Here is a 25951-nt window from a genome sequence, read left to right as displayed (position 1 = left end):
ACGAAAGGATGCCACATCGCTTGATGGAAATGAAAATGATCAACCTACAGAGCCCTGAATTCAAAGACGCCCCAAAATCAGAGTGAAAAATTTTGTGGCAGGCTAGTCCATTTTGCCAAAATTTAATTGCAGCAACTCAAAATTGTACGCAGCACTTTGTATGGCCCCTGTGTTCTTGTATACATGCCTGACAACATCAGTGCATGCTTCTAATGAGATGACAGATGGTGTTGTGGGGATCTCCTCCCAGATCTGGACCAGGGCATCACTGAGCTCCTGGACAGTCTGAGGTGCAACCTGGTGGCATTGGATGGACCAAAACATAATGTCCCAGAGGTGTTCTATTGGATTTAGGTCAGGAAAGTGTGGTGGCCAGTCAATGGTATCAATTCCTTCATCCTCCAGGAACTGCCTGCATACTCTCACCACATGAGGCCAGGAATTGTCGTGCACCAGGAGCCACTGTACCAGCATAGGGTCTGACAATGGGTCCAAGGATTTCATCCTGATACCTAATGGCAGCCAAGGTGCCTTTGTCAAGCCTGTAGCGGTCTGTGTGACCCTCCATGGATATGCCTCCCCAGACAATCATTAACCCACCACCAAACTGCTCATGCTGAATGATGTTACAGGCAGCATAATGTTCTCCATGGCTTCTCCAGACCCTTTCACTTCTGTCACGTGCTCAGGGTGAACCTGCTCTCATCTGTAAAGCACAGGGCACCAGTGGTGCATCTGCCAATTCTGGTATTCTATGGCAAATGCCAATCGAGCTGCATGCTGCTGGGCAGTGAGCTCAGGGCCCATTAGAGGACATGGGGCCCTTGGGTCACCCTCATGAAGTCTTTCTGGTTGTTTGGTCAGAGACATTCACACCAGTGGCCTGCTGGAGGTCATTTTGTAGGGCTCTGGCAGTGCTCATCCTGTTCCTCCTTGCCCAAAGGAGCAGATACTGGTCCTGCTGATGGGTTATGGACCTTCTATGGCCCTCTCCAGCTCTCCTAGAGTAACTGCTTGTCTCCTAGAATCTCCTCCATGCCCTTGAGACTGTGCAGGAGACACAGCAAACGTTCTGGCAATGACACTATTGATGTGCCATCCTGGAGAAGTTGGACTACCTGTGCAACCTCTGTAGGGTCCAGGTATCGCCTCATGCTACCAGTAGTGACACTGACTGTAGCCAAATGCAAAACTAGTGAAGAAACAGTCAGAAAAGATGAGGAGGGAAAATGTCAGTGGCCTCCACCTGTTAAACCATTCCTGTTTTGGGGGTCATCTCATTGTTGCCCTCTAGTGCATCTGTTGTTAATTTCATTAACACCACAGCAGCTGAAACTGATTAACAACCCCTCTGCTACTTAACTGCCCAGATTAATATCCCATAAGTTTCATTGACTTTATGCTATACTCTGATTAAAAAGTGTTCCTTTAATTCTTTTGAGCAGTATATATATATATATATATATATATATATATATATATATATATATATATATATGCACATGAGATATAGTTTACGGGTTCAAATAAATGTGTTGCTTTGTCGGACCAGGGGTTGGTGCTGTGCTCTAACTCTTTCTCCTCTTTCCCTCTGCTGACCATCAGAAGAACCCGCCCCCTAAAAACATCACTTCCGCTTCCTGTCCCTCAGAACCTGCCTCCTAAAGATGTCACTTCCACTTCCAGTTCCTCCTCTTCCTGTCACTTAGCTATATAACGGCCATGTTTTTCATTTTACCTCAGATCTGGTTTGGACTCCTGTCTATAAAGACCTTGTTACTTATTGATTGCTCAATGTTTTTTTCATACTGCCATTGTGTTTGCTCTGTTTATTTTATATATATATATACACTGATGCACTGTGTATGTATGTAAGTATATAAAGATACACACACAGAGATAAACGCAGTACAGACAGTTTTTTCAAACAGGACTGTATTAAGAGGAGAAAAATGCATGGACCAACAATCCTTCAACACTGTAGTTCCTTTGCTTTGAAATTAAGTAATCTGTCCTCTAGAGAATAAGGGTCTAAAGTGAACACAACTATCAATTGCTTCATGGTTGCTTCATGGTTTAAACATGAAATATGGCAGAAGGGGCCAAGGTTCGGTTCACTTCACTTTTGAGTCCTCTTCCACTCTACGGCAAAACAACACAGAAGTGGTTAGTGGTTGAGTTTCCTCATTATCGTTCCTTATCTTTGCTGCTTTACAGAATAGCACTGTGGCAGTGCTTGCCAGTTCCAACCCAATGCATAGATTCATGCCCTTTACATTGCTCTTTTAGGTAGCTTGTTGATCTGTTGCTGCATTAGTTGGAAATCATGCAACTTCAGCAGGCTTGCTGTTTATATAGGCTCCACAGCAGCTGTTTTGAAGGAATGCTAGTTCATAATTGGTCAGTCAGTTGGTTACCTATAGGTATTTCCATTTCCTGGTAGATGGGACTTTTCAGCACCATTACTATATATATATATATATATATATATATATATATATATATATATATATATATATATATATATATATATAGTACTTAACAGATTTAGATCGGAATTTTTTCTATAATTTGCTTCAACATTCCAGTTGATTTTGCGACTTCTCTCATTGTGCTAAGAATCATAGTGTGCTTGTAGGAGCGATATATTCATGCTAATCCGAGACAGAGGCAGCGGGCCGAGGGGAGGGGGAAGAGTGCTGTCAGGAGTAGACAAATGGGCCGGGCCCTCCTCACAGTCCTGTTTCACTGATACGTGAACAAAGCCAAGGGGTGTTGGCATGTATATGTATTGGGGTATATATATATACCCCAAAAGTGATTCTCAGTACTTTAGCAAATCCAGCTTTATTCAGCTTGAAACATGAACAGTACAGTTATTTATTGAAGCGGGATCTACCACTCTCAAGCAGGGTCATGGCCAAGTTAGTGGCCAAGTAATACTGTTCCCTGCATTTATAATGTTCCTTGCATCACCCATCAACAACAGGAACTTATAGTGCGATCATGATTGGCTCATAGTTGTTTGCTGGGATTGGCTCCAGCAGACCCCCATGACCCTGTTTTAGGATATAACAGGTTGGAAAATGACTTACTGCTTCCATGGCACTCTGCTGCAGCGCTGTGAGCCTGTGGTTGCCCTGATAAGCAATCTTCCACAGGCACTTTAATTGCACTTTGGGACACACTTCCACGTGTCATCTTGTTGGGGATGGTCCCAAAAGAGTTCAGAATCTTCACAATATACTAGCCACGCTACCTGTCAAAGACAGATAATTGCTTAATTTAAATATATTTGCTCTATTGCTCTGCCCGCAATTTGAGCTACTTTCCTAGGTATTCACGTATGTATAAATATTTCTTCATTGGTGCTCCCTGGTGGATGTGACACAGAAAGAAATATACATGCACTGCTGTTCTTATTTATTGGCTTTTAATGGAGTTTGTGGTGTCTAAATGATGCCAACGTACTCTGCATACTGCAAAACACTGCTTCTGTACAATACCATACACCTGCATATTTCAGGTTGTTAAACCATACATTGCTAATGTAGTCATGCTTCCTGTCTGTCTAGCTGTGACACAAATGCCGCAAAAAAGGAATGAGCCAGGGTGATCAGATTTTAAAGCTTGTTTCCTTTATTTATTAGCAAGAAGCTACTAAAGTCTGGTTGGCTGAGGTGAAGCAGCAGTGGATGCATTAGTGAGCATTACAGTCAATGTCATAGATGTGGAGTGGGAAAATGATGACCAGCACTACCTCTTGTCAAATGAGGGCATACCAGTCTGCACACCATTACTCATCAGTGAAATTAGCTAGAACGGTCAAAATTTAAGGAAACGGCTAAATTCTTACTTGTCTTTAAGCTTTCTTGGATGCTCTCCTAATAAATTATTAATTTCTTCATTGCTCAAAACTGTGGCCAGGATTAATAATTTAGATTCTTTTAATAATCCATATTCAGATTGAAATGTACCAGCCTCTTTGATCTAATTGTGAATTTGCAGGGAGCCAGGGTCCATCCTCGCAGCATTGGGTGCATGCCAGGAAATACTTATTAATAACAAAACTTTGTGCAACTACAATGGAAAACGCCTTCAGTTACACATTGAACAATCTGTTTAACCTCAGTAGTGCTGCCTTTATCACTTCTAAAACATCACTGCTGAAATCCTTGGGTTCAAATCCTATTTGGAGGTTGTCATTGTGAGTTTTCCTCCAGATACTCAATTTCACACAAATATCCTAAAGACACATTGTAAAGGCGTGTGTGTGTGTCTGAAACAGCATACCCTGTGATGAGCTGGTGATATGGTGTCTGGAATTGTTTTTTATCTTTTGATGGTGGAGTGTGTTTTGACTAGCTAGGTAGCCTAATCTGAATCAAGTCAAGTCAAGTTGGGGAACATGCACTAGTACAGTGTGTTGCCACACCCACTATATGGTGAAACAACTTGGGATCCCGGTTGGCAACGCCCAGACAGACACCCGGTCCAGTCCTACCCTACAGAAATGATCCTCCATCTGCCGTAGCCAGGTGTTACGTGGGTGACCCCTTGGCCTGATCCAGCCAAATGGGCCCCTAACAATGAGGATCCTATGAGCTGGATCACCCTCGAGGAAACGCGCCACATGGCCGTAGTGCCGTAACTGACACTCCCTCACAATGCAGGTAATGTGCCTCATTCGGGACTCCATGAACAACACAAAGTCAAACCAACGGTACCCAAGGATTTTTCCGGAGAGACACAGTACCAAAAGAGTCTAGTCTTTGTCTCAGGTCACTGGATAGCGTCCATGTCTCACAACCATATAGCAATACAGGAAGCACCAGGGGCCTCATGTATAATGCCGTGCATAGAACTTGCAGTATAACATGGCGTAAGCACAAAAGCCGAAATGTGCTTACGCACAGAAAAATCCAGGTGCAGGAATCTGTGCGTACTCCAACTTCCACGCTCTTCCACTACATAAATCCCGATCAGCGTGAAAAGTAACGCTCGTGCACGCGCTTTATGTAACGCCCCAACTCCTCCCAGAATTACGCATCTTTGAATTTGAATATAAATCGCCCTTAAGCACAGCCTTCTGTGAAAAGACAATGGGAAAAGCACGGGGGAAAATATAAGAATTTCAACGAATACCAAGTGGAGGCACAGGAAAAACATACTATTTGTTTAATTAAACCGTGGTATAATCAACAAAAGGAAGTTGATCGAGTGACATAACGTTTTGGAGAAACTTGAAAGCACACGTTCACAAAGTCGCACAGTGCCGGAAATAAAAAAGAAGTCACATATCAAAGTCACTGTGAAAAGGCGAGCTGTAGCCCACTGTCTGAGTGTCATATGAAAGCTTATTAGGGTACAGAGAAAAAAAAGGCACACAGTGGGGAAAAAGCACGAAATGTCAACTTCAATCTCAAAATTTCCACTTTAATCACGTAGTTTATTTTGTCATTAAAGTAGAACATCATAAAATTCATCTTAATATCGTTTAATTAACCAGTTTCTCAAATCACATCGTAATTAAAGTATAGCACGTTAAATGCTTTGTTTTGTATTTGATCTTCTTTGTGCTCTGTGTGTGAATCACTGCTTGCTTCTTAAACCGGCTGTCTTCCTCCGACAGGACACAGAATCCATTACATTCATGATATTACAGCTCTCTGAATAACTAAAATACTGAGATGTATACGTGATATCATTTTCATGATGATAGGAGTTAAAGCATGTTATTAAACATGGGAACACGGCGCAGTGATTGTGTGCGACCTTCGATGAAATTATTTATTGCAGCAGTACTCAGGGGCGGCTCTAGGCTTGTGGTGGCACTGGGCAGAGGAAGAATCGGTAGCTCCTTCGCCGGCCAATGTCAATATGTTATCTTATGCATGGTAGATGGCCATGTCCGTTGCGGACACTGCATAGCCACCTCGTGATCATTACACAAGCGTTCAACTTTTGTCGAAATTTGCCGCTGCGTTTTTAGCTATGTCGTTATTTTCTCTTTCTGTTTTATATTCAATATATATTGGCATGGCCGCCCCTGCAGTCCTTGCTTTTCTTTTTCCAAGTAACCGATCGCCACACAATCAGCTCTGTAATAGACGTTAAGCTATCTGTAAGCTTAGAGCACCGATTCTTCAAAACGTTTAAGGAACATTGAAATATCTTCGTAGTACATGTTTAATTATTCTATCCTTCACGCCAGTCCCAGTGAAGAATATAGATTATTTAAATGAAGTTAAAGTTTTATCTGTATAATATAATAAACATATTTTGCTGCATTTCATCTTAAAAATGATACCGTCATCATATGTAAATACGTGCTTTATATAACTGTAGTGCAAGTTTACAGTGAGGTAATTGAACTTATAAGTACAAACAGTTCTACAAGACGCAAATTGATTGAGTGCGTTTATAGTTCTTGGGATGAAACGGTTTCTGAACCGCAAGGTCCGTACAGGAAAGGATTTGAAACGTTTTGCCGTGGCTGAGATAACGTGTGCTTGAAGCTGTATACTGATAATTCTCTTTCTGATCAGCGGCTGCTGTGATTCACACTCAGATACAGTGATATAAATACTCAGAGTGGTGCAGTGAGAGTAATATGGAAAAAGATGATCCGCTGTGGCAACTCCTAACGGGAGGAGCTGAAAGAAGAAGGTGCAGTTAGAGTAACAACGCTAAAGCAGTTATGGTATTTGGAATACTATGGCTATTCCCTGGACCATTATATTGTTACAAGTTAATTACAATCAGATGCATTACACTAATAAACAATATGCAGTTAGTTTCAGTGTATTTATAAAGCTGCATCAGGAAAACAAGGAGTAACCACGCAGGAACAGTAGCATTGCTTTGACGCTGGGTGCCGCCAGTCTGCAAAACCGAGCGGAGAACTTGCATTTACAAGGTATGAGGTACCGTGGAAAAATGCATGGCTTTACGCCAAGTGTAGGTTTTATACATTGCGATTTGAACGTGGAAAAGTTCTTATGCAACATTTCTATGCGTACGCACCGTTTATACATGAGGTCCCAGGACTCTAAAAGCTTGGACCTTCATCCTATTGCAAAAATATCAGGAGTGCCACACACCCCTTTCCAGCGACCTCATGACCCCCCCCCCATGCTTTCCCAATCCGTCTACTGACTTCACAGGAAGAGTCACCAGAGACATGAATGTCACTGCCGAGGTAAGTAAACCTCTCAACAAGGTCAACACTCTCTCCATAAACAAACACACTGCTGATGGCTGTGCCCAAGAGGTCATTAAAGGCCTGGATCTTGGTTCTTATCCAGGACACTTGCAAGCCCAGACACTCAGACTCCTCGCTGAGTCTCTTGAGCGCCCCGATCAGAGCCTCCATTGACTCCGCGAAGATCACAGCATCATCAGCAAAGTCAAGATCCATGAATCTTTCTTCACCAACAGATGCCCCACAGCCACGGGACCCCATGACCTTGCCCAACACCCAGTCCATGTGAAAAAACCTGATCTTGACCCTGCCATTCTTTCCAATCTTCGTCCAATCTCCAAGCTACCTTTCTTGTCAAAAATACTAGAAAAAGTAGTTTATGAGCAATTAACTCATCACCTACAGGACCATCAGGTAATGGATCTTTTTCAGTCAGGCTTTAGGCCCCAACACAGCACAGAAACCGCGCATTTACGTGTCCTAAATGACGTCCTTTTGGCATTGGACTCAGGATTCCACGTGGTTATGGTTCTTCTCGACTTATCTGCTGCTTTCGACACAATCACACACGACATCATGATCTCCCGACTCGAATCCTGGGCTGGTGTATCTGGCTTAGCCCTCGACTGGTTCAGGTCATATTTCTGCAACAGGACTCTCAGAGTCATGCTAGACGATTTTTCATCTGAATCAGTCCCACTCCCATGTGGGGTTCCCCAGGGTTCCATTTTAGGGCCACTACTTTTTTCAATCTACATCCTGCCTTTAGGTGCAATTTTTAGAAAGCATGCAATTTCATATCACCTATATGCTGACGACTGCCAAATTTATTTCTCCCTCAAGCCAACTGACTCCACCAAACCTCTCCTCGACTGCCTATCTGACATTAAGGACTGGCTGGCTGTAAACTTCCTTCACCTGAACGATTCAAAAACCGAGGTCATTGTTTTTAGTCCCGACTGCAAACAGGCTCCACCCCTTGGCCTCGTTTCTCTTCCCATTCCAGTAACTTCGCCTGTCTCCAATCTTGGAATCAAAATGGATACGCTCCTGAAAATGGATGCTCAAGTCAACAGCACAGTAAAATCCTGCTTTTTCCATCTAAGGCGAATCGCCAAACTCAAGCCTATTCTTTCTAACCACCTCCTGGAATCAGTAATTCATGCATTCATTACGTCCCGGCTTGACTACTCTAATTCCTGCCTTTTTGGTATCAGTAAAGCCACACTTTCTAGACTCCAACTGGCTCAAAATGCGGCTGCAAGGCTTCTAACTGGAAGTAGCAGAATCCAACACATTTCACCAATTTTGAAAACCCTTCACTGGCTGCCGGTTAGATTCAGAATCGATTTTAAGATTCTCCTCCTAACCTATAAGGCATTAAACGGTCTAGCCCCGCCTATTTGAGTGTCTTGCTCCATTGTCACAATCCCCCTCGTGTTCTTAGATCCACAGATCAGCTGCTCCTAACTGTTCCCAAGGCACGTTTTAAAGCTCGTGGTGAAAGGGCTTTCTCCGTCTGTGCACCCAGGCTCTGGAACTCCCTGCCCTTAGTGGTTAGGCAAGCCACTTCAGTCGCACATTCAAATCTCGCCTAAAAACGCACTTCTTCACATTGGCTTTTAATTCTTAACCTGTTTCATTTTCCACTTGTCTTTTGCTATTTTCTCTATTTTATTTGGTCCCTTGACCTGTTTTTAGTATCTCTGTTTTAATTCTCTCTTAATGTTTATTTTTAATATTTTGCTTTTAGTCCTGCTTGTTGTAACTGTACAGCGCTTTGGTCAGTTGTAATGCTGTGTTTTTAAGCGCTCAACAAATAAATATGGTATGGTATGGTATGGTAAGCATTGAACAGAGTAGGAGCAAGAACACACCCCTGATGAACCCCAGAATTAACTGGGAAAAACGCAGAGATCCCGCTTCCACTCTGCACAGCACTCACAGTACCAGTGTACAGGCCAACCATGATATCCAGCAACCTCGAAGGGATTCTGCGAACCCTCAGGATGTCCCACAGGGCAGCTCGATCAACTGAGTCAAATGCTTTGCGAAAATCGACAAAGGCTGCAAAGAAACTCTGCCGATATTCACGTTTGAGCTCTATGAGAACCCTCAGTGCCAGGATGCGGTCCATGGTAGACTTCTTAGGCGTAAAACCAGACTTTTCCGGTCGCTGGTAGGTGAGCAAGTGATCACGGATCCTATTGAGGACAACCCTAGCAAGGACCTTACCCGGCACCGAGAGCTCTCTCTCTAATCTGAATGAGTAGTTAGAAAAAATATTGACTTTTAAAATCAAGTTGGAACAGTTTTAATTAAAAAAACATAAATTTTATGACTTATCTGACAATTATTTTGGCTCTTGACGTATTTGTGCCCTGAATTATTTGTTTAGGCTTGATACAGTAGAACCTATGAACTATTGCCCAGTTTGAAATAAGCTAAATTGCTGTTATAGGTAACATTTTACTCTGCTAACAGCAATTCAGACATGGCAACAAATGAATTGATATTGATAATAACCTATGACAAATTATTGGCAAGAAAAAATGTGGCTATGGGTTTTCTTATTTAATGAGTCATTTAAACTATAGTAACTGTACTTTCTTTATGTACTGTAGTTGGTGTCACATGCACAAAGTTAATCCTAGTCTTACAGAGTCCAACATGAAGCATACATTGGGGAACGATTTCAGAATTACTCAGCAATTAACCATTTCTGCCCTCAGCCAAGAAGACTGCAAGCAATTGAAGGACCCTGATGCAATCATAAGACCTGCAGCTGGTCCCACCTTTGGTCCATTTTGAAGTATAAAACTACATGAATCCAAGAAGTACTCATCATTAGTGGACCAGCACAGGAACGAGAGGCAAGCTGCATCATTAAACAGGGTAGTCAGTTGTACCCTAAACCAGCTAGACATCTTGGCTTTGATTTATTCAGTCTGAAAACATTGACCAATATAACACTGCAGAATAAGCTTCAGTAGTACACAGTCTGAATAAAAGATATTTTTTCCATTTGGTATAGCCCTTTGGTATAGAACACTACGTAAATATGAAACAAGATACTCATTTTCTGAAATAATAAAGATGCTCACTCAATTAACTCAACTTTAGGCTGAGGCTCTTAGTCTCTGATGCAATTCCTTCTGTCAGGAGTTTCAGGCAACATCTTGAACTCGTCCAGAATGTTTCCGTCTGAGTGATGCATTCTCTCTTTTCACACAAACTCTTCTATCTCAGTATCTGTAGAGGTCTAATTTAAAACTTAATCCATTACTGTGCTCCAGCCACCCAAGCGTCAGACATTTCCTGAGGTCCACCTCATCCCACTTATGCTTTCTACCACTGTGCTCTACTTAATCTACTTTATATTTTGAACAGCTTTTCCAAACTCTGTCTACCCTCTGTTTATTGGTTACTTCTTTACCATTGTATTCTCATACTGCCTGAAGTTCTAAAACTCCACCAAATGTTTTTATTCTCAGTAGATTGTTAGCTTTAACTCCTTTGGTATCTATTCTGATTTTTTTTCAAGTCACCTTGTGTAAAAAAGCCTAATATGTATAAGGATGGTAATTAAATATATTTATCTAAAAATATATACAGTAGATGTGTAGATATATTAGCATACTGTCCTTCACAGCAGTCCGTGACCCTGAACTGGATTATATTACTTTGAGAATGGGTGCCTGGTCAGTAACAGTGAAACTGATCTTGAGTGAAAAAGGTAGGAATGTCTGTTTGATAAAATATAACAAAATGATCCAAAGAAAAAAAAGACACTATTCATTAAAAAAGTCATAGGTTTTAAACAATGGCCAGGATAAATTACCCCACAGAAATGAAGACTGAGCTAGACCCTTTACTCAGTAATTAGTTAAAGCACCTTTGCTAGCAATTACAACCTGGGGTCTGCTTGGGTATCATGCAACAAGCTTCATGAAATTGAATTTGGGGATTTTCTGCTATTCTTCTCTGCAGACCCTCACAAACATTGTCAAGTTGGATGGAGACTATTGGTGGGCAGCTATTTTCAGGTCTCTCCAGAGATGCTTGATAGGGTTCAAGTCTAGAGACTGGCTGGCAGGGTCAAGGATATTCCAACAGTGCCTCTAGGCCTCTCATGTGTTGTCTTTGCTTAGATGTTATGGTCACTATCCTGTTGGAGATAAACAGTTAGGTCCAGTATAAGGTCCAGAGTACTCTGGAGATGTTTTGCATTAAGGATATCTCTGTACTTTGCTCCATTCAGATTTACCTCAACCCTGTCTAGCCTCCCAGTCCCTGCTGCTGAACAATAATCCCACAGCATGATGTTGCTAACTCTATGCTTCACCTTAGGAATGGTACTGCAGAGTTGATAAGTGGTGCCTTGTTTAATCCAGACATGACACTAATCTTGGTTTCATCACACCAGAGAATCATGTTTCTCATAGTCTGAGCGAGCTTGAATGTGGCCTCGCTTACCATGGCCCTTCTTTCATGATTGCTCATGTTGGCTGGGTGACCATCTCTAGGAGTTGTGGTTGTTCCTAACTTCTTTCATTTAAGAATTATGAAGGCCACTGTGCTCTTAGGAACCTTCATTGTTACAGGAATTTTGTTGTAGCCTTCCCCAGATCCATGCCTCAACACAATCCTGTCCCTAAACTCTGCTGTCAATTCTTTCAACCTCATGACTTGTTTTTTGCTCTGCTACACATTGTCAACTGTGGGACCTTATACTGACAGGCGTGTACCTTTCCTAATTATGTCCAATCAATTGCAACATCTCAACAATGAGACAGATTTCAAGTGTCACAGCCAAGAGTACGAATACTTCTGTCAATGTTATATCTCAATTTTCATATTTTTCATGAATTTGCTAACATTTCTAAAACTGTGCCTTTGCTTTGTCATTCTGGGGTACTGAGTATTGTTTAATGTGGAGAAAATTTAATTTTAAATGATTTTATCATAAGGCTGCAACATAACAAAATTTAAATTTAAATGAGGAGCTTTGAATACTTTCTGAATCCGTTGTAAGTAGATAGATAGATAGATAGATAGATAGATAGATAGATAGATAGATAGATAGATAGAAAAGGCACTATAAGATAGATAGATAGATAGATAGATAGATAGTAATGGACCTGTTCAAAATTTTACATTTTAATACCACTCTGGATTTTAAAACACTACCTTAATTTACAGTTATACATAGCAGAACCAATGCGGTCATCCTGTCATTAACCATCAGAACACATCATAGCCAAAAGCACACAACTTCACTAATCCTCATTTAGGTAACTCCAATAATAATTCTGAAATATTAGATACAGGACTCTGCTGATGTTACCCTGGAGCACACTTGCGTAATGATGTAATGGACTGTGCTGGCACAGACAAAGGCAAAAATGTGGCTGAAAGTGGGGGCGTTGCTGTTTTCTGTTTCCACTCTTGTAATGTCTTTAAAAGCAGCCACGTACCAAGTGGATTAAATACAGCGCCGGGTGTAATGAAGTGCGCAGACTCATCGCGATAGGTTTTCTAATAGGAGCGCGGTGAGCTCAAGGAATAGCTTGTGGGATGACAAACAACCGTTGAGGCTGTGAGCGCGCACGGTCGTTGGCGCGTGCACAGTGATACGTGAACGCGGAAAGATATTGAGGGTTGATATTTTGCACGCCTCCTTAAGCTTAAACGTTAGGTGGAGCTGTGCCTTCCCCACTAATCTGATGCTAGCTGAGGTCGAAGGCGGAGTTTACTTGTGACCCTATTGACAGCGTGTGTAGCAGCTAGCTTGAGCAGAGACCTAGAAGCAAAAATCTGCTTTTCACATTGTTCTTTACCTTTATTTTAATAGTACTGCCTGACCAAATGCGGAATATCAGGTGACAGGACAGAAGAAGGACTTTAATGGCATCGGCACATCTAGCCTTGTGAGGTATGTAGTGTATAATGAAATATACTCAGCACGAATGTGACAAGGTTAGTGATGAGGTGCAGGCGGTCTGCTTTTTACATGAAGATGATGCGGCGCTAACAAGGGCAGATACGTATGGAATCGGACCGCCAGTCTTTCACCAGTTAGATCACAACTGCTCAGCAAAGGATTACGCCGCTGTCTTGATCCACTTTAAATTTTGTTTATACTGCATGGTTGCTATCGTCCCGTTGCTCGGAAACCTTTAACACGGGAGCCCAGGGTTCAGGAGTGCACGTAAGCTAAAGGTTGGTAGCTTGATGCTGTGTTCAGACAAGTGGATGGTATCGGGGTTCTGCAATTTTCTGATTCACCTTTCTCATACTGGTGAGCGGATGAGACGGATCACTCGCGCAGAATAAGAAAATATAAGAACACTGGTTACACTTTTACGCATCTATAAGGAATGTTAGTGTGTCCAGTTTAAAACGACGAGCATCTCAGACCTTTTTGCGATTAGAATTCTACACTGAGCAATTTACTTTGCATTACAAGAGGATATTTAAAGCATTAGAAAGTATGAAGTAAATTATATATGTAAGTTCGGTCTGGTATGACACATCCAGAAAGGAGTTAATAAAACAGGACGTAAAAGGGCTAAACGGGGCATGAATGTGATGTAGCCTGGTTTAAGCAAAGTAATCAGTATGGATTACTGTGACTCATGAATCGTTAGCAATTTAAACTAAGTGCAAAACGGCGTGCACTCCTGTGTGTTTGGTAACGCGCTGTAGACGGGTGGCGACAGAACTGGTGTACAGTATTTGAAGTGGACCTGTAGCTGGTGTTCGTATCTCAAATATTGTACCTCTTTATGCTCCAATCATCGATGCACCACATATAAATGGAGGCTCAGCAGTCTTTCCGTTTGTAGACCCGCTTAATCTATTTAAGGGTAGAGAGGACCGAAACCTATCAAATCAGAATACAAAGCAGAGACCAAATGATTCGACAAATCATCACAGTCACACAGAGACTTTTACTCATCTCGAGTCAATTCACGTTTTTCAATTACGCTAATAAGAACGTCTTTGGGATACAAGACACATGAACTTGAGAAATGCTAGGACATGGGGAGAACGTGCAAACATGACATAGACCCAATATTCCTTACTAGTCTATCTATCTATCTATCTATCTGTCTATCTATCTATCTATCTATCTATCTATCTATCTATCTATCTATCTATCTATCTATCTATCTATCTATCTATCTATCTATCTAGTAGCTGATTTAATCATGTTTTCAAAGAATTGAAATATTCACCATATGTTTACCAGGTCCATGATGAAGATCTTACCACTTCTTACATGCTGAAGCCATATATAATTAAACACATTCAACATTCGATTGCTTTTTGAACCCTCTAGTCTGTGAAGTGCACAAACCTTTTGGTGGGCAGTGGCACAAACATGGAAAGGGGGCACTTCTATCCATCCATTATAAAACCCACTATATCCTAACTACAGAGTCACGGAGTCTGCTGGAGCCAATCCCAGCCAACACAGGGCGTAAGGCAGGAAACAAACCCCGGGCAGGGTGCCAGCCCACCGCAGAAGGGGGCACTTTGTGGGACAAAATTGGTTACACTTTAATTTGGGATTCAAATTAGTGCCCATTTTTATTTCTGTAGTTTTCAGTTTCACTGGATATTTGGCTGTAACCTTGGAGGTATTAAATATTCCCAAAATCACAAAAAAAAAAATCACAGTGAAACCTGATTATGATGTCAGATTATTGAAAAATACATTACACTGCTTCTACTGCACATATACTTAATTTTCCTGATTAACATACCTTAACAAAATGAAATGGCAAGTAAAAGAATTCTCATCTAAGTACATGAAATGCCAAATGAACCTTTAAAGCGATAGGCCACAACGTAGCACATCAAATCACAGATTGTGTTCCTCCATAAAAGTGTCTAACGTGGGTCAGATTTTGAGGAAACCATTTGAACTGATCATCTGGTACCTTACACTAGTGATGAAAATTTTTTTTTTTGTGTGTGTGTTTTTGTTGAAAATACAGCTAGTTAAGACATTATTTATTTTGCAAAAGGCTATTAAAGTTTCAAATGACTGATTTACAAATTATTAATTACAAATGCCTGCAAAGTCACATTTTCAGCAGCTATTACTCCAGTGTCCTAAAGGTAACTCTCTTAGTTCATCCTTAATTCATCAAGTTTAAATTCGAATTGGTTACTAAAGAAATCTTTGTAATTGTGTTAGGACAGATGAAACCTGTTATTCTGTGTAATAAAGCAAATAAATTATCTTTTCTTTGGTTGCAAAATGCCAACATTCCTAAAGTTCAATTCTGGGACTAAAATGGTCAAAATGAAACAGCTTTCTCAATAAACACCTCAGTCTATTGTTGTTTTGCAAAATAAAGATTATTCAGTGCAAAGATTGCCTAAAAATGATGATTTCATACAAACGTGCTCACTGCTGTCTTGACAGAAGAAAGTAAACTGGATTTAACCAACGCAGAAAAACAAGAGGGAAGGCATCAGAGTCTGTAGTTTGAGAAACAAACACCTCACAGCCGTCCTCACTTGGCTGCTTCCTTAAATAGTACATGCCGACTACCTGTGTCATATGCAAAAGAAAGGCCTTTGCTCCCTACAGGCATCAGTGCACCTTAAGCACCCATAACCCTATCGCTGGTTGTCCTTTCATGGACCACTTTTGGTAGGTACTAACCACTAAATACCGAGAACAACCCACAACACCTGCAATTTTGAAGATGCTCTGATCCAGTCATCTAGCCATCACAATTTGACCATTGTTAAAGTCACTCAGACAAGGTTAGGAATCTATTTTTAATGCTTCCAGCAAATCTCTAAGAATTGACTCTTCACTTACTGTCAAATATATCCCACCATTTGACAGGTGTCATTGTAATGAGATAATTGTTATTACTTCACCTCTCAGTGGTATTAATGTTGTGGATAATTGGTGTACACATATACATATTTCTCTATTATAAAAAAAAAAATCCTGGAGAGACAGTAGGGCAACGAGACGTGATCTTCACATTAAATTCACAGAAGACACTTAAAAGACCTGCGAGACTAAAGAGATTTGCCACGGAGCATCTCGCGGGGACCTTAAACATGAGACTTTGTGCCAAGAGATTGACCGAGGACTGTCTCGCGATGACATAGAACATGAGATTCTTGCAAGACACGTCCTACTTACAACCAAATAAGAGTACGGGCAGCAACATACTCAGTCGTGTTTTGGCTTTGAGCACACACAGATCCAGGGCTCTCAGCACATATAAAGCGTATAAGGACAATATGTTATAAATGAAACGTAGACGACTAAGCAAAGAAGAAAGCAGCGGCTGGGAGAAAAGAGACTCAAAAGCATTGGAGAGACAAAAAAGAAAAAGAATAATCTAGGTGCAAATTCAGAAAATAAGGAAAGTAATTATCAGCCCGGAACAAGTGGAATTGAGAAAAAAGCATGTCCAATCCGGATGTTGGCGCTATACACATGCAGAGCAGGTTAGAGATTATGAAAGCAAATTATTACTCGAAAAAAGGGAAAATAATCACCACGGACCAGGGGCCTCATGTATAAACGGTGCGTACGCACAGAAATGTTGCGTAAGAACTTTTCCACGTTCAAATCGCGATGTATAAAACCTACACTTGGCGTAAAGCCACGCACTTTTCCACGGTACCTCATGCCTTGTCGTACGCAAGTTCTCCGCTCGGTTTTGCAAACTGGCGGCACCCAGCGTCAAAGCAATGGTACTGTTCTTGTGTGATTACTCATTATTTTCATAACGCGGCTTTATAAATACACTGAAACTAACCGCATATTGTTTATTAGTGTAATGCATCTGATTGTAATTAACTCGTAACAATATATTGGTCCAGGGAACAGCCATAGTATTCCAAATACCATAACTGCTTTAGCGTTGTTACTCTCACTTCTCCTTCTTCTTCTTCTTCATCTTCTTTCAGCTCCTCCCGTTAGGAGTTGCCACAGCGGATCATCTTTTTCCATATTACTCTCACTGCACGACTCGGAGTATTTATATCACTGTATCTGAGTGTGAATCACAGCAGCAGCTGATCGGAAAGAGAATTATCGGTATACAGCTTTAAGGACACGCTGTCTCAGCCACTGCAAAACGTTTTAAAGCCTTTCCTGTACAGACCTCGCGGTTCAGAAACAGTTTAATCCCAAGAACTTTAAATGCACTTAATCTACAATCACCCCACTGTAAACTTGCACTATAGTTATAATATCGCACAACCTGAGCCACTTTATAAAGCACGTATTTACATATGATGACGATATCATTTTTAAGGTGAAATGCAGCAAAATATGTTTGTTAAATTATACAGATAAAACTTTAACTTCATTTAAATAATCTATATTCTTCACTGGGAGTGTCGTGAAGGATAGAATAATTAAACATGTACTACGAAGATATTTCAATGTTCTTTAAATGTTTTGAAGAATCGGCGCTAAGCTTACAGATGGCTTAGCGTCTATTACAGAGCTGATTGTGTGGCGATCGGTTACTTGGGGAAAGAAAAGCAAGGACTGCAGTGGCGGCTACGCCAATATATATTGAATATAAAACAGAAAGAGAAAATAACAACACAGCTAAAAACGCAGCGACAAATTTCGACAAAAGATAAATGCTTGTGTCATGAGCACGAGGCTGTTTTGCAGTGTCCGCAATGGACATGGCCATCCACCGTGATAAGCTACCTTACTGACATTGGCCGACGAAGGAGCCACCGATTCTTCCTCTGCCCAGTGCCACCACAAGCCTAGAGCCCCCTGAGTACTGCTGCAATAAATTATTTCATCGAAGTGAAACACATGTTTAATAACGTGCTTTAACTCCTATCATCATGAAAATGACATCACGTATACATCTCAGTATTTTAGTTATTCAGAGAGCTGTAATATCACGAATGTAATGGACTCTGTGTCCAGTTGGAGGAAGAGAGCCAGTTTAAGAAGCAAGTAGTGATTCACACACATAGATCACATACGAGTAGAAGATCAAATACAAAACAAAGCATTTAACGTGCTACTTTAATTACGATGTGATTTGAGAAACTGGTTAATTAAACGATTTTAAGATGAAGTTTATAATGTTCTACTAAATGACAAAATAAACTATGTGATTAAAGTGGAAATGTCGAGATTGAAGTTGACATTTCGTGCTTTTTCCCCACCATGTGCCTTTTTTCTCTGTACCCTAATAAGCTTTCATATGACACTCAGACAGTGGGCTTACAACTCTTCTTTTCACGGCAACTTTGATATGTGACTTCTTGTTTATTTCCGGCACTGTGCGATTTTGTGAATGTGAGCTTTCAAGTTTCTCCAACACGCTATGTCACTCGATCAACTTCATTTTGTTGATTATACCACGGTTTATTTGAACAAATAGTATGTTTTTCCTTTGCCTCCACTTGGTATTCGCTGAAATTCTTATATTTTCCCCGTGCTTTTCCCATTGTCTTTTCACAGAAGGCTGTGCTTAAGGGCGATTTATATTGATTTGCATATTCAAATAGGCGTAATTCTGGATTTTTCTGTGCATAAACACATTTCGGCTTTTGTGCTTACGCCATGTTATAGTGCGATTTCTACGCACAGCGTTATACATGAGGCCCCAGGTGTCATTGAAAAAAAAGCAGGATAAAGTGAGGTCAGAAATAAAAGACATAGGAGAAAACAAAGTAAAACGGCATAAAGAGGTTAAAAAACAAGGGGGCCAAACACATGCAGAGCAGGTTAGAGATAATGAAAACTGGAATTCAAAAGATAAAAAAAAACGTAGGTGCAAAACACATGCAGAGCAAGATAGATAGATAGATAGATAGATACTTTATTAATCTCAAGGGAAAATTCACATAATCCAGCAGCAGTATACTGATACAAAGAAACAATATTAAATTAAATAGTAATAAAAATGAAAAAAAATAAAAATAAAAAAAAGCAGACAATAACTGAGTAATGTTAGCATTTACTCCCCCAGCAGAAAAAAGCGACAGTGTCAAAACAAAGAAAGTAAACATTGCATTAGCGCAAAGAAAGAGAAATGATTACTCTGAGAAATAATGAAAAGGCGAATAGAGATCTAATACTGTACTGTATATGGACATAGGTGATATGTCAGAAGTATGTAAATATTGTAAGGCTTTGAAGTTTAAGTCAAGAGGATTTCAAAAACTGAGCTTAACTCATGTGCATTTATTGGTTACTTTGCAAAATAAATTATTAACTGCTGATGATGTAGATCATTTTGTCTGTGCTGAAATTCCAAACAGAGAAACCAATCCTGAATTATGGTACAAAGTGATTAAACACGTCTCACAGAGCTGATTTAAAAGATTCAGCATATTGGGACTCGAAAAATTCCAAATATTGTGTTTACAGAAGTTCTGAAATAAAAGTGAAACTAATGAAATAGCAACAATTCAAAGAAAAAAAAAATCTTGAAAGTGTGTACATGGAAAAACAAAAATGGGGGTTGTCGAGCAAAGCGAGCAGGGGGTGAATCCCTCTAGTATATATGTTTTAAATAAATTCAACTAAAAGGGGCAGTTTTGTATTGGACATAAGGACACTGTAGGTAGAGTTGTTGCCTCATTGTGGTTGAACCTTAGTTTAAATCCTGATTGGAGTGTCTTCCTTGTGGAATTTGCATTTTTTTGTCCTCATATTATCCAAAGACAGTTTGATGAGGCTTATTTAGCCCAGTGTGACTTGTGATGAACGTTTATCTTGCCTTTTATCTTATTGTATCTTTTATCTATCTCATTTCTGTCAGGATAGGCCATCTGGAAAGAACTGGTTCAGAAATGGATGGGGTTATAAATAGTGATGATTTTATTTTTTTGTATGACCACTCAAACAATTTTAGAAAAATTACTCAATTGAAATATGCCTGTAGATTTACAAAAATACATGTAAAATTTCTAAACAAAAAATTCTATTAACTGCCTTGAGATCATGGTGAAAGGTGCTATATAAATAAAATGTATTATTATTATTATTATTTTTATTATATTGCATGCTATTCTTATACCCGCTTAGCATCCAATATTTTAGCATGTATATGATGCTTTCTGACATATATATGACACTCTTAATAAGAATAGGTTGGATGTACAGTGCCTTCTGCCTGTAGTATTTGCTCTGGTCAGTTGTCATTGTATGGTGCTGTGTACTTGCTCAGTCAGCCTCTTACAATGCTCTGCTTGGTTCTCATTTTCATCAGTTCACAAAGGTTGTGAAGCCCTAATTACATTTTGTTTTACCTCCTTTTGCTAAGAAAATGACTTGTTTTGCTCTGAGTCACATCTAATCAGATTACACCATTAAAGGTACATATTTACAAGTTTTCTATTTTATCACAGATTTGCTGTTTAGTTGTATTAGACAATTTATGTGTGCTCTCATTTTAAAGAATCCAAGTCTGAAAGGCAGCATTAGGTTTAGAAACCTAATGAAAATGTCTGGTATGCATTAGAAAATGTTTACTCCAGTACAATGTGGCATAGTATGTGGCAATTAATTGACATTATTTTGAATTAGTTTTTAGTGAACCAGAGCTTAACTTTTAAAACTCTTGAGGCTTAACTTTTAAAACTCTTGAGGCTAGTCCTTCAAATCAACTACATAATTATAGATCAAACTGATATGAATTCTCACCATTATAAACAGTAAAACAAAACTAACATTGTGCTGTCAGTAGCCCTGAGAGGGTTGAGCTGAGCAGTTTGTGAATGTTGTTTTTGAATGAATCATTCTTGTGAATCCAAAAAATATCCATTCATTCCATCTATTCATCCATGATTCAACCCACTTGACCCCATTTAGGGTTATGAGGATTAGAGTGTGGGCTGGCAAACTGCGGTAAAAGAAACAACCAACCTTGGCTGTTGCCTTGGGAAATTGCAGGATGCACTCGCAAACTCTTCCACACTCACTCCTATAAAGCTAATCTAGAGTCACCAGTTAAGCTAATGAGGACATCTTTGGAAAATGGATGGAAAGCCAAAATATCTTGAAAAATTTCCACACTGACATGTGCCCATTGTTATCAGTGTTGGTTTAATGGAGAAACTTCTGATAGAGTATCTCTGAGCTTATCCCAACAGCATGGGCTACAAGACAGCCACAGGTCAGTCACAGGGAAATACAGCATGAAAAATATCAGTTTTCATTTGGATTTAGTATGTTAGCATCTGTTTCACATTTTAAACAGGACAATAATGACTGATGTCATCAGTTAATTATAAAATATTTCAGTGTTAAAAGAGCTGATGCAGTGGTAGACTTTCTGTTATCTCACAGGGGAATTTGTATAAAGCAGGAAAAAGCAAAACATAATACATTGTGACACAGACACAAGAAAATAAGCCAAGAGTCAACTTATGACAGCCATTGTTATAATCAGTACACACAAAATAGGTTTCTAGAGATAACTCTAATAGTAATAATTCACAATTCAGCAATATGCCTACAACTACAAGAATTCAAAATGCTTATAGCTCTTGGGATGAAAGAGTTCTTAAATTTATTGCTTTTGACCTTTGAGAACCTGAATCTGCAGATGATGGCAATAAATGAAATTTTAGAAACAGAGGATAGCTGCTGTCTTACTTCCTGTCTGGCTTGTTTGTGATAAAGTGCATTGAGAGAGGCACTTTACTACTTACTTCGATAATGTTGTTTAGACAGTTTTATTCTTAATGATAAGGTTTCCAAACCAATGTATCAAATTAAAAGGGACAGCAGGTTCGATACAGACTTGTGATTTATATGTCTGTTTCTCTGTGATGGCCTTTCACACTATCCAGGGCTCACACCTGATGTGCTGCAGAACAGGATCTGGCTCCCCATCTCATTGGAATACTGAGGAAAGTGGTTTTGGGAAACTGGTAAATAAAAAGATAAAGTTATTTTATCAGACTGTGAATTATTCTTCAATCTGTACTTCATTATCAAGTCTGAAAATGCGTAGTGAAGTGCTGAATCTTTCATTTGTAAAGTTGTTTTGCTGCCTCACTGAACACTAGGCAAAAAAGCTACCATATAATTGTGGGGTAAGCCACACCTAATCAAAATTTAGGCTTCTTTTCTTTTCCTTCAGTTCTCATATTTAAATCAGTTCGATACTAAGATTCAGCAGTATCAATGAACTGAAGATACTGTATAATTTGTAGCCAGAAATGAGAGTAGCCCTCTTTTCACAGGACATATAGAGGACAGTTTGTACATTTGGTTAAAGAATGAGCATGTCTTTAAGGCACCCTTCTTTGTCAGTTATATTAAAGTAAAGAGAAAAATGCTATTTGGCATGGAAAGTGTATGCTAAGAGCATTTAATATTCTTAAAACTATTTGCTGTAAACATCAGGACATTAAGGAGTCATCAGTCTATTATTGATAATTAAAAAGTGTTTTATATATTGTGTTAACAAGTTACCAAGGGTCAAACAGGACTAATTTATGTTTATTTACTGACAAATAGTTCTAAAAATATTTCATGCATCCATTTTCTGATCATGCTTTAGCATGGGGTTTTTAGGAAACAAGAGCCTAGTGTAACGACATTAAACACAGCACTGATCCTGCGTCATTTAGAATTCAAAATGTGATCTTACCCCCCAGCTACAACCACACATTCAAGGACTCTAGCTAATTCTCCATGTAAATAAGAATGCTGCAAATGTGTTGTGGTTAGAGGGTAATATCCTGTAGAAAAAATCTCTGAAAGCAGAATACAGTGGCCGAAGTAAGAGGGTGAAATTAATATAAATGATTAAGGAATATATCATTTCAGCTCTAGCTTTAGCTTTTACATGTGCCTTTTATACTTTCTTGATTTATTTCTTACTTAGTCTATGTGAAGATTAAATACATTTGATATACAGTATATATATAATATATTACTATGTATATTAATATATTTTGAAATATACTTCAAGGGTAAATATATTACAATATCTTTCAGTATACTAAATATATTATAAAATATGTAAATTATTGCCATTTTTGTATATTTCAACATATTTTCCAAGTTTAAAAATATTTTTTAATATAATACATGCATTTTAGAAAATATATTTCAGTAATATTTTAATACATAGTGTAAGGGACAGCTGGCAGTCCAACCTGGCCTGGATGCCCAAGAGACGGAAGGATGGGGGGAAGGCAGCATCTTTAGGGCACTGCCTCCCCCAAAACACTACATGGCGGCTCCTTTGCATTGCAGCAGTGCCCCGGACTCCCACAGGGCATCATGGACTAGGAGTTTTTTTTACCTCAGCCCTTTTGGACACCTCAAAGACTGAGGAGCCATATGACATGAGGTTTCAGTCTTACCTGAAAGTGCTTATAGACCTCATGGGCGGAAGAGCAGAAGCACTTCCAGGTTGGACAATGTAAGAAGACTTGCTGTCCTCACAGAATTGAGCCAGAGTTGGGTGGAAGGTTGGCAAAGCTTGCTGGGAAGAGTGGACGACGAGGCAAAGACGAAGAGACATGGAGAGAGAAAAAGGAAGAATAACTGTGCTGTGCTGTTCTTGTACTTGTGGTTGTGGTAGTAGGAAACACTTTGGGAAGAGTTTCCTATGCAGTAAAAAGGCTCTTTGTTTCCTTTAACTTGTGTCCTGTGTCTGCTGTGTTGAGTTTGGGAGCTGGAGCACCCCCTCATATTCATAATAGCTACTGTATGTTTTTATTTTGCCGTATATTAAAACAAATATGAGCCTGTCATTGAAGAAATGATCCAATAGATATCTCATAGATGTTTTTATAATAAGATCTATTATAGATGTAATTGCATTGTGACACAGCGCCAACTGGTTATACCACTCAGTATTAACCTAATACAAGTAAGTACTGTAATAAGGCTGTAACCTGCAAAGTTCTCTCCTACTGTTCTTTGCTTGTAAAATGTAACTAAAAAGTGGGAAATTTGAAATAAATTAGAATGAAAGAGCTTTTTAAATTCCTTAACATTCTTGCTTTTCATATGCTGGCTATCATTTTGATTGTAGTCTGTGGCTTTGTATTTTGATATGCTATATACGATTCTACAACTTTCACTAATATAACCTTTTCTTAAAGGCCAATACTCTATTATTCCAAACATATTATTATTTAACTGTCAATCTTATAGTAGATCCATTATTTTCCAGAAGCTAATATTGAAGAGATATACATTAGAAAATTTTATGCTCAAAACATTGGAATATTAGAAGATTAGGACAATCTAGACGAGAACAGGCCATTCAACACAACAAAGCTTGCTGGTCCTGTCTGCTTAATTCACTTAAGTCTAGTTTTGAAAGTCCCTAAAGTCCTACTGTCTACCACACTATTTAGTATCTATATCTATGTCTATGGATCTCGGTGTAAAGAAAAACTTTCTGTTTGTGCAAAATTTATTAATTGTCCCCCATGTTCTTTATAAAGTCATTTCAAAAGAAAAGTCTCAATCCAATATACTAACTCCCTTCACAATTTTAAATACTTCAGTTGCATCTCCTTTAAACTTCTTGTCTAGACTAAAAAGGTTCAGCTCTTTTAATCTTTCTTCATATTTCATCCCCTGTAGCTCTAGAATGAGCCTAGTCACTTTTTCCAGTTCTGCAATCTCCTGTTTGTAGCCTGGAGACCAAAACTGTACACAGTATGCCAGATGAGGCCTCACCAGTTTGTTACTCAGTGTCTGTAAGTGATATTATCATATACACAAATTGAACTTTTAGGTACAGAGCAGACCCGAAAATAATACCAGATGAAGTGTTCCAAATAAAGGAAAGTAATCTACTTTATTAACAGAAACATATGTACAGGGTAGTGTATCCAACAGAAGAAGTAAGACATGTACATAGTCAAGATTCTAAATACTGGTGCCACACTGGCATTTACCTATACATTTATTTTTCCCAATCTGACCTCAATACTACTAGTCCATTTGGAATCCTTGTTATCTTAAAAGACCTTTCAAATCAGTGTCCCCTCTCCCCACCATTACATCAAGTAAACACTTGCCACCAGGTTCCCATCTGACTTCAGGCCAAGCAGAAGGGGTGGATGATTTTAACAATGTGACCCTACAGGATTTTCTGTGTCACTGAATGTTTTCAAAAAAGTACCTTCAAGTTGGGTTCCACCCTGTAAAACTCCCTTAGCAGATGCTAGTGTCAATGCAGGATGTAGTAATTTTGCTTAAAAGATACAGATAGCCTGACTAACATCAGTAGCAGCCCCCAGCACTGTTCTGAAAGAATGAAGTATCAACATACTTTGCCCAACCTTCTGTTATAATAATCCTGCCAAGAAGTGCATGTTCACCTATATACTGTAGAATAATAGGATGTAGTGAAACCCTTTTTAGCTCACCCTGCATCCCTTTGAAGTGTTAATTGTCCTAATTCGCTATCTAATTTGAACAAAGAAGAGTCAAAGGAACCCACAACAAATTACAAGGTGATGTAGCTGAAGACAAACCTTGATGACCTTTATATGTAAGGTTTCTGAATGAGATACCGGGACAGCTGAGATATGAGCTACTGTATCTAATTAGCTAAATGTACAGTACAGGATGGTCTCCTCTCATTGGTCAAATGTCTTGTGCTCTTAATGGTTGGTGGGGTCCATGCAAAGTTTCTAGCATTGTTGAGCATTTATCAGGTAGTTGTAGCAATGGTTAAAGACTTGTGTTCAGAGAATTACAGAAGTCCAAGTAGGGACTGATAAATG

General features: G+C 39.4%; 1 protein-coding gene across 1 annotated transcript in view; it reads left to right on the top strand.

The window, feature by feature from the left end:
* Positions 1-12908: 12908 nt before the first annotated feature.
* Positions 12909-25951, top strand: part of klhl32 (kelch-like family member 32) — a 380777-nt gene continuing 367734 nt past the window's right edge. The window contains exon 1 of the mRNA XM_039747603.1: positions 12909-13139. The gene's annotated coding sequence lies outside the window, so the exon portion shown is untranslated. The remainder of the gene's footprint in view (positions 13140-25951) is intronic.

Source organism: Polypterus senegalus, chromosome 3 (genome assembly GCF_016835505.1).
Source record: "Polypterus senegalus isolate Bchr_013 chromosome 3, ASM1683550v1, whole genome shotgun sequence".
NCBI classification, from domain to species: domain Eukaryota; kingdom Metazoa; phylum Chordata; class Cladistia; order Polypteriformes; family Polypteridae; genus Polypterus; species Polypterus senegalus.
The sequence above is the reverse complement of the archived record's forward strand: the minus strand, read 5'-3'. Positions and strand labels throughout refer to the sequence as shown.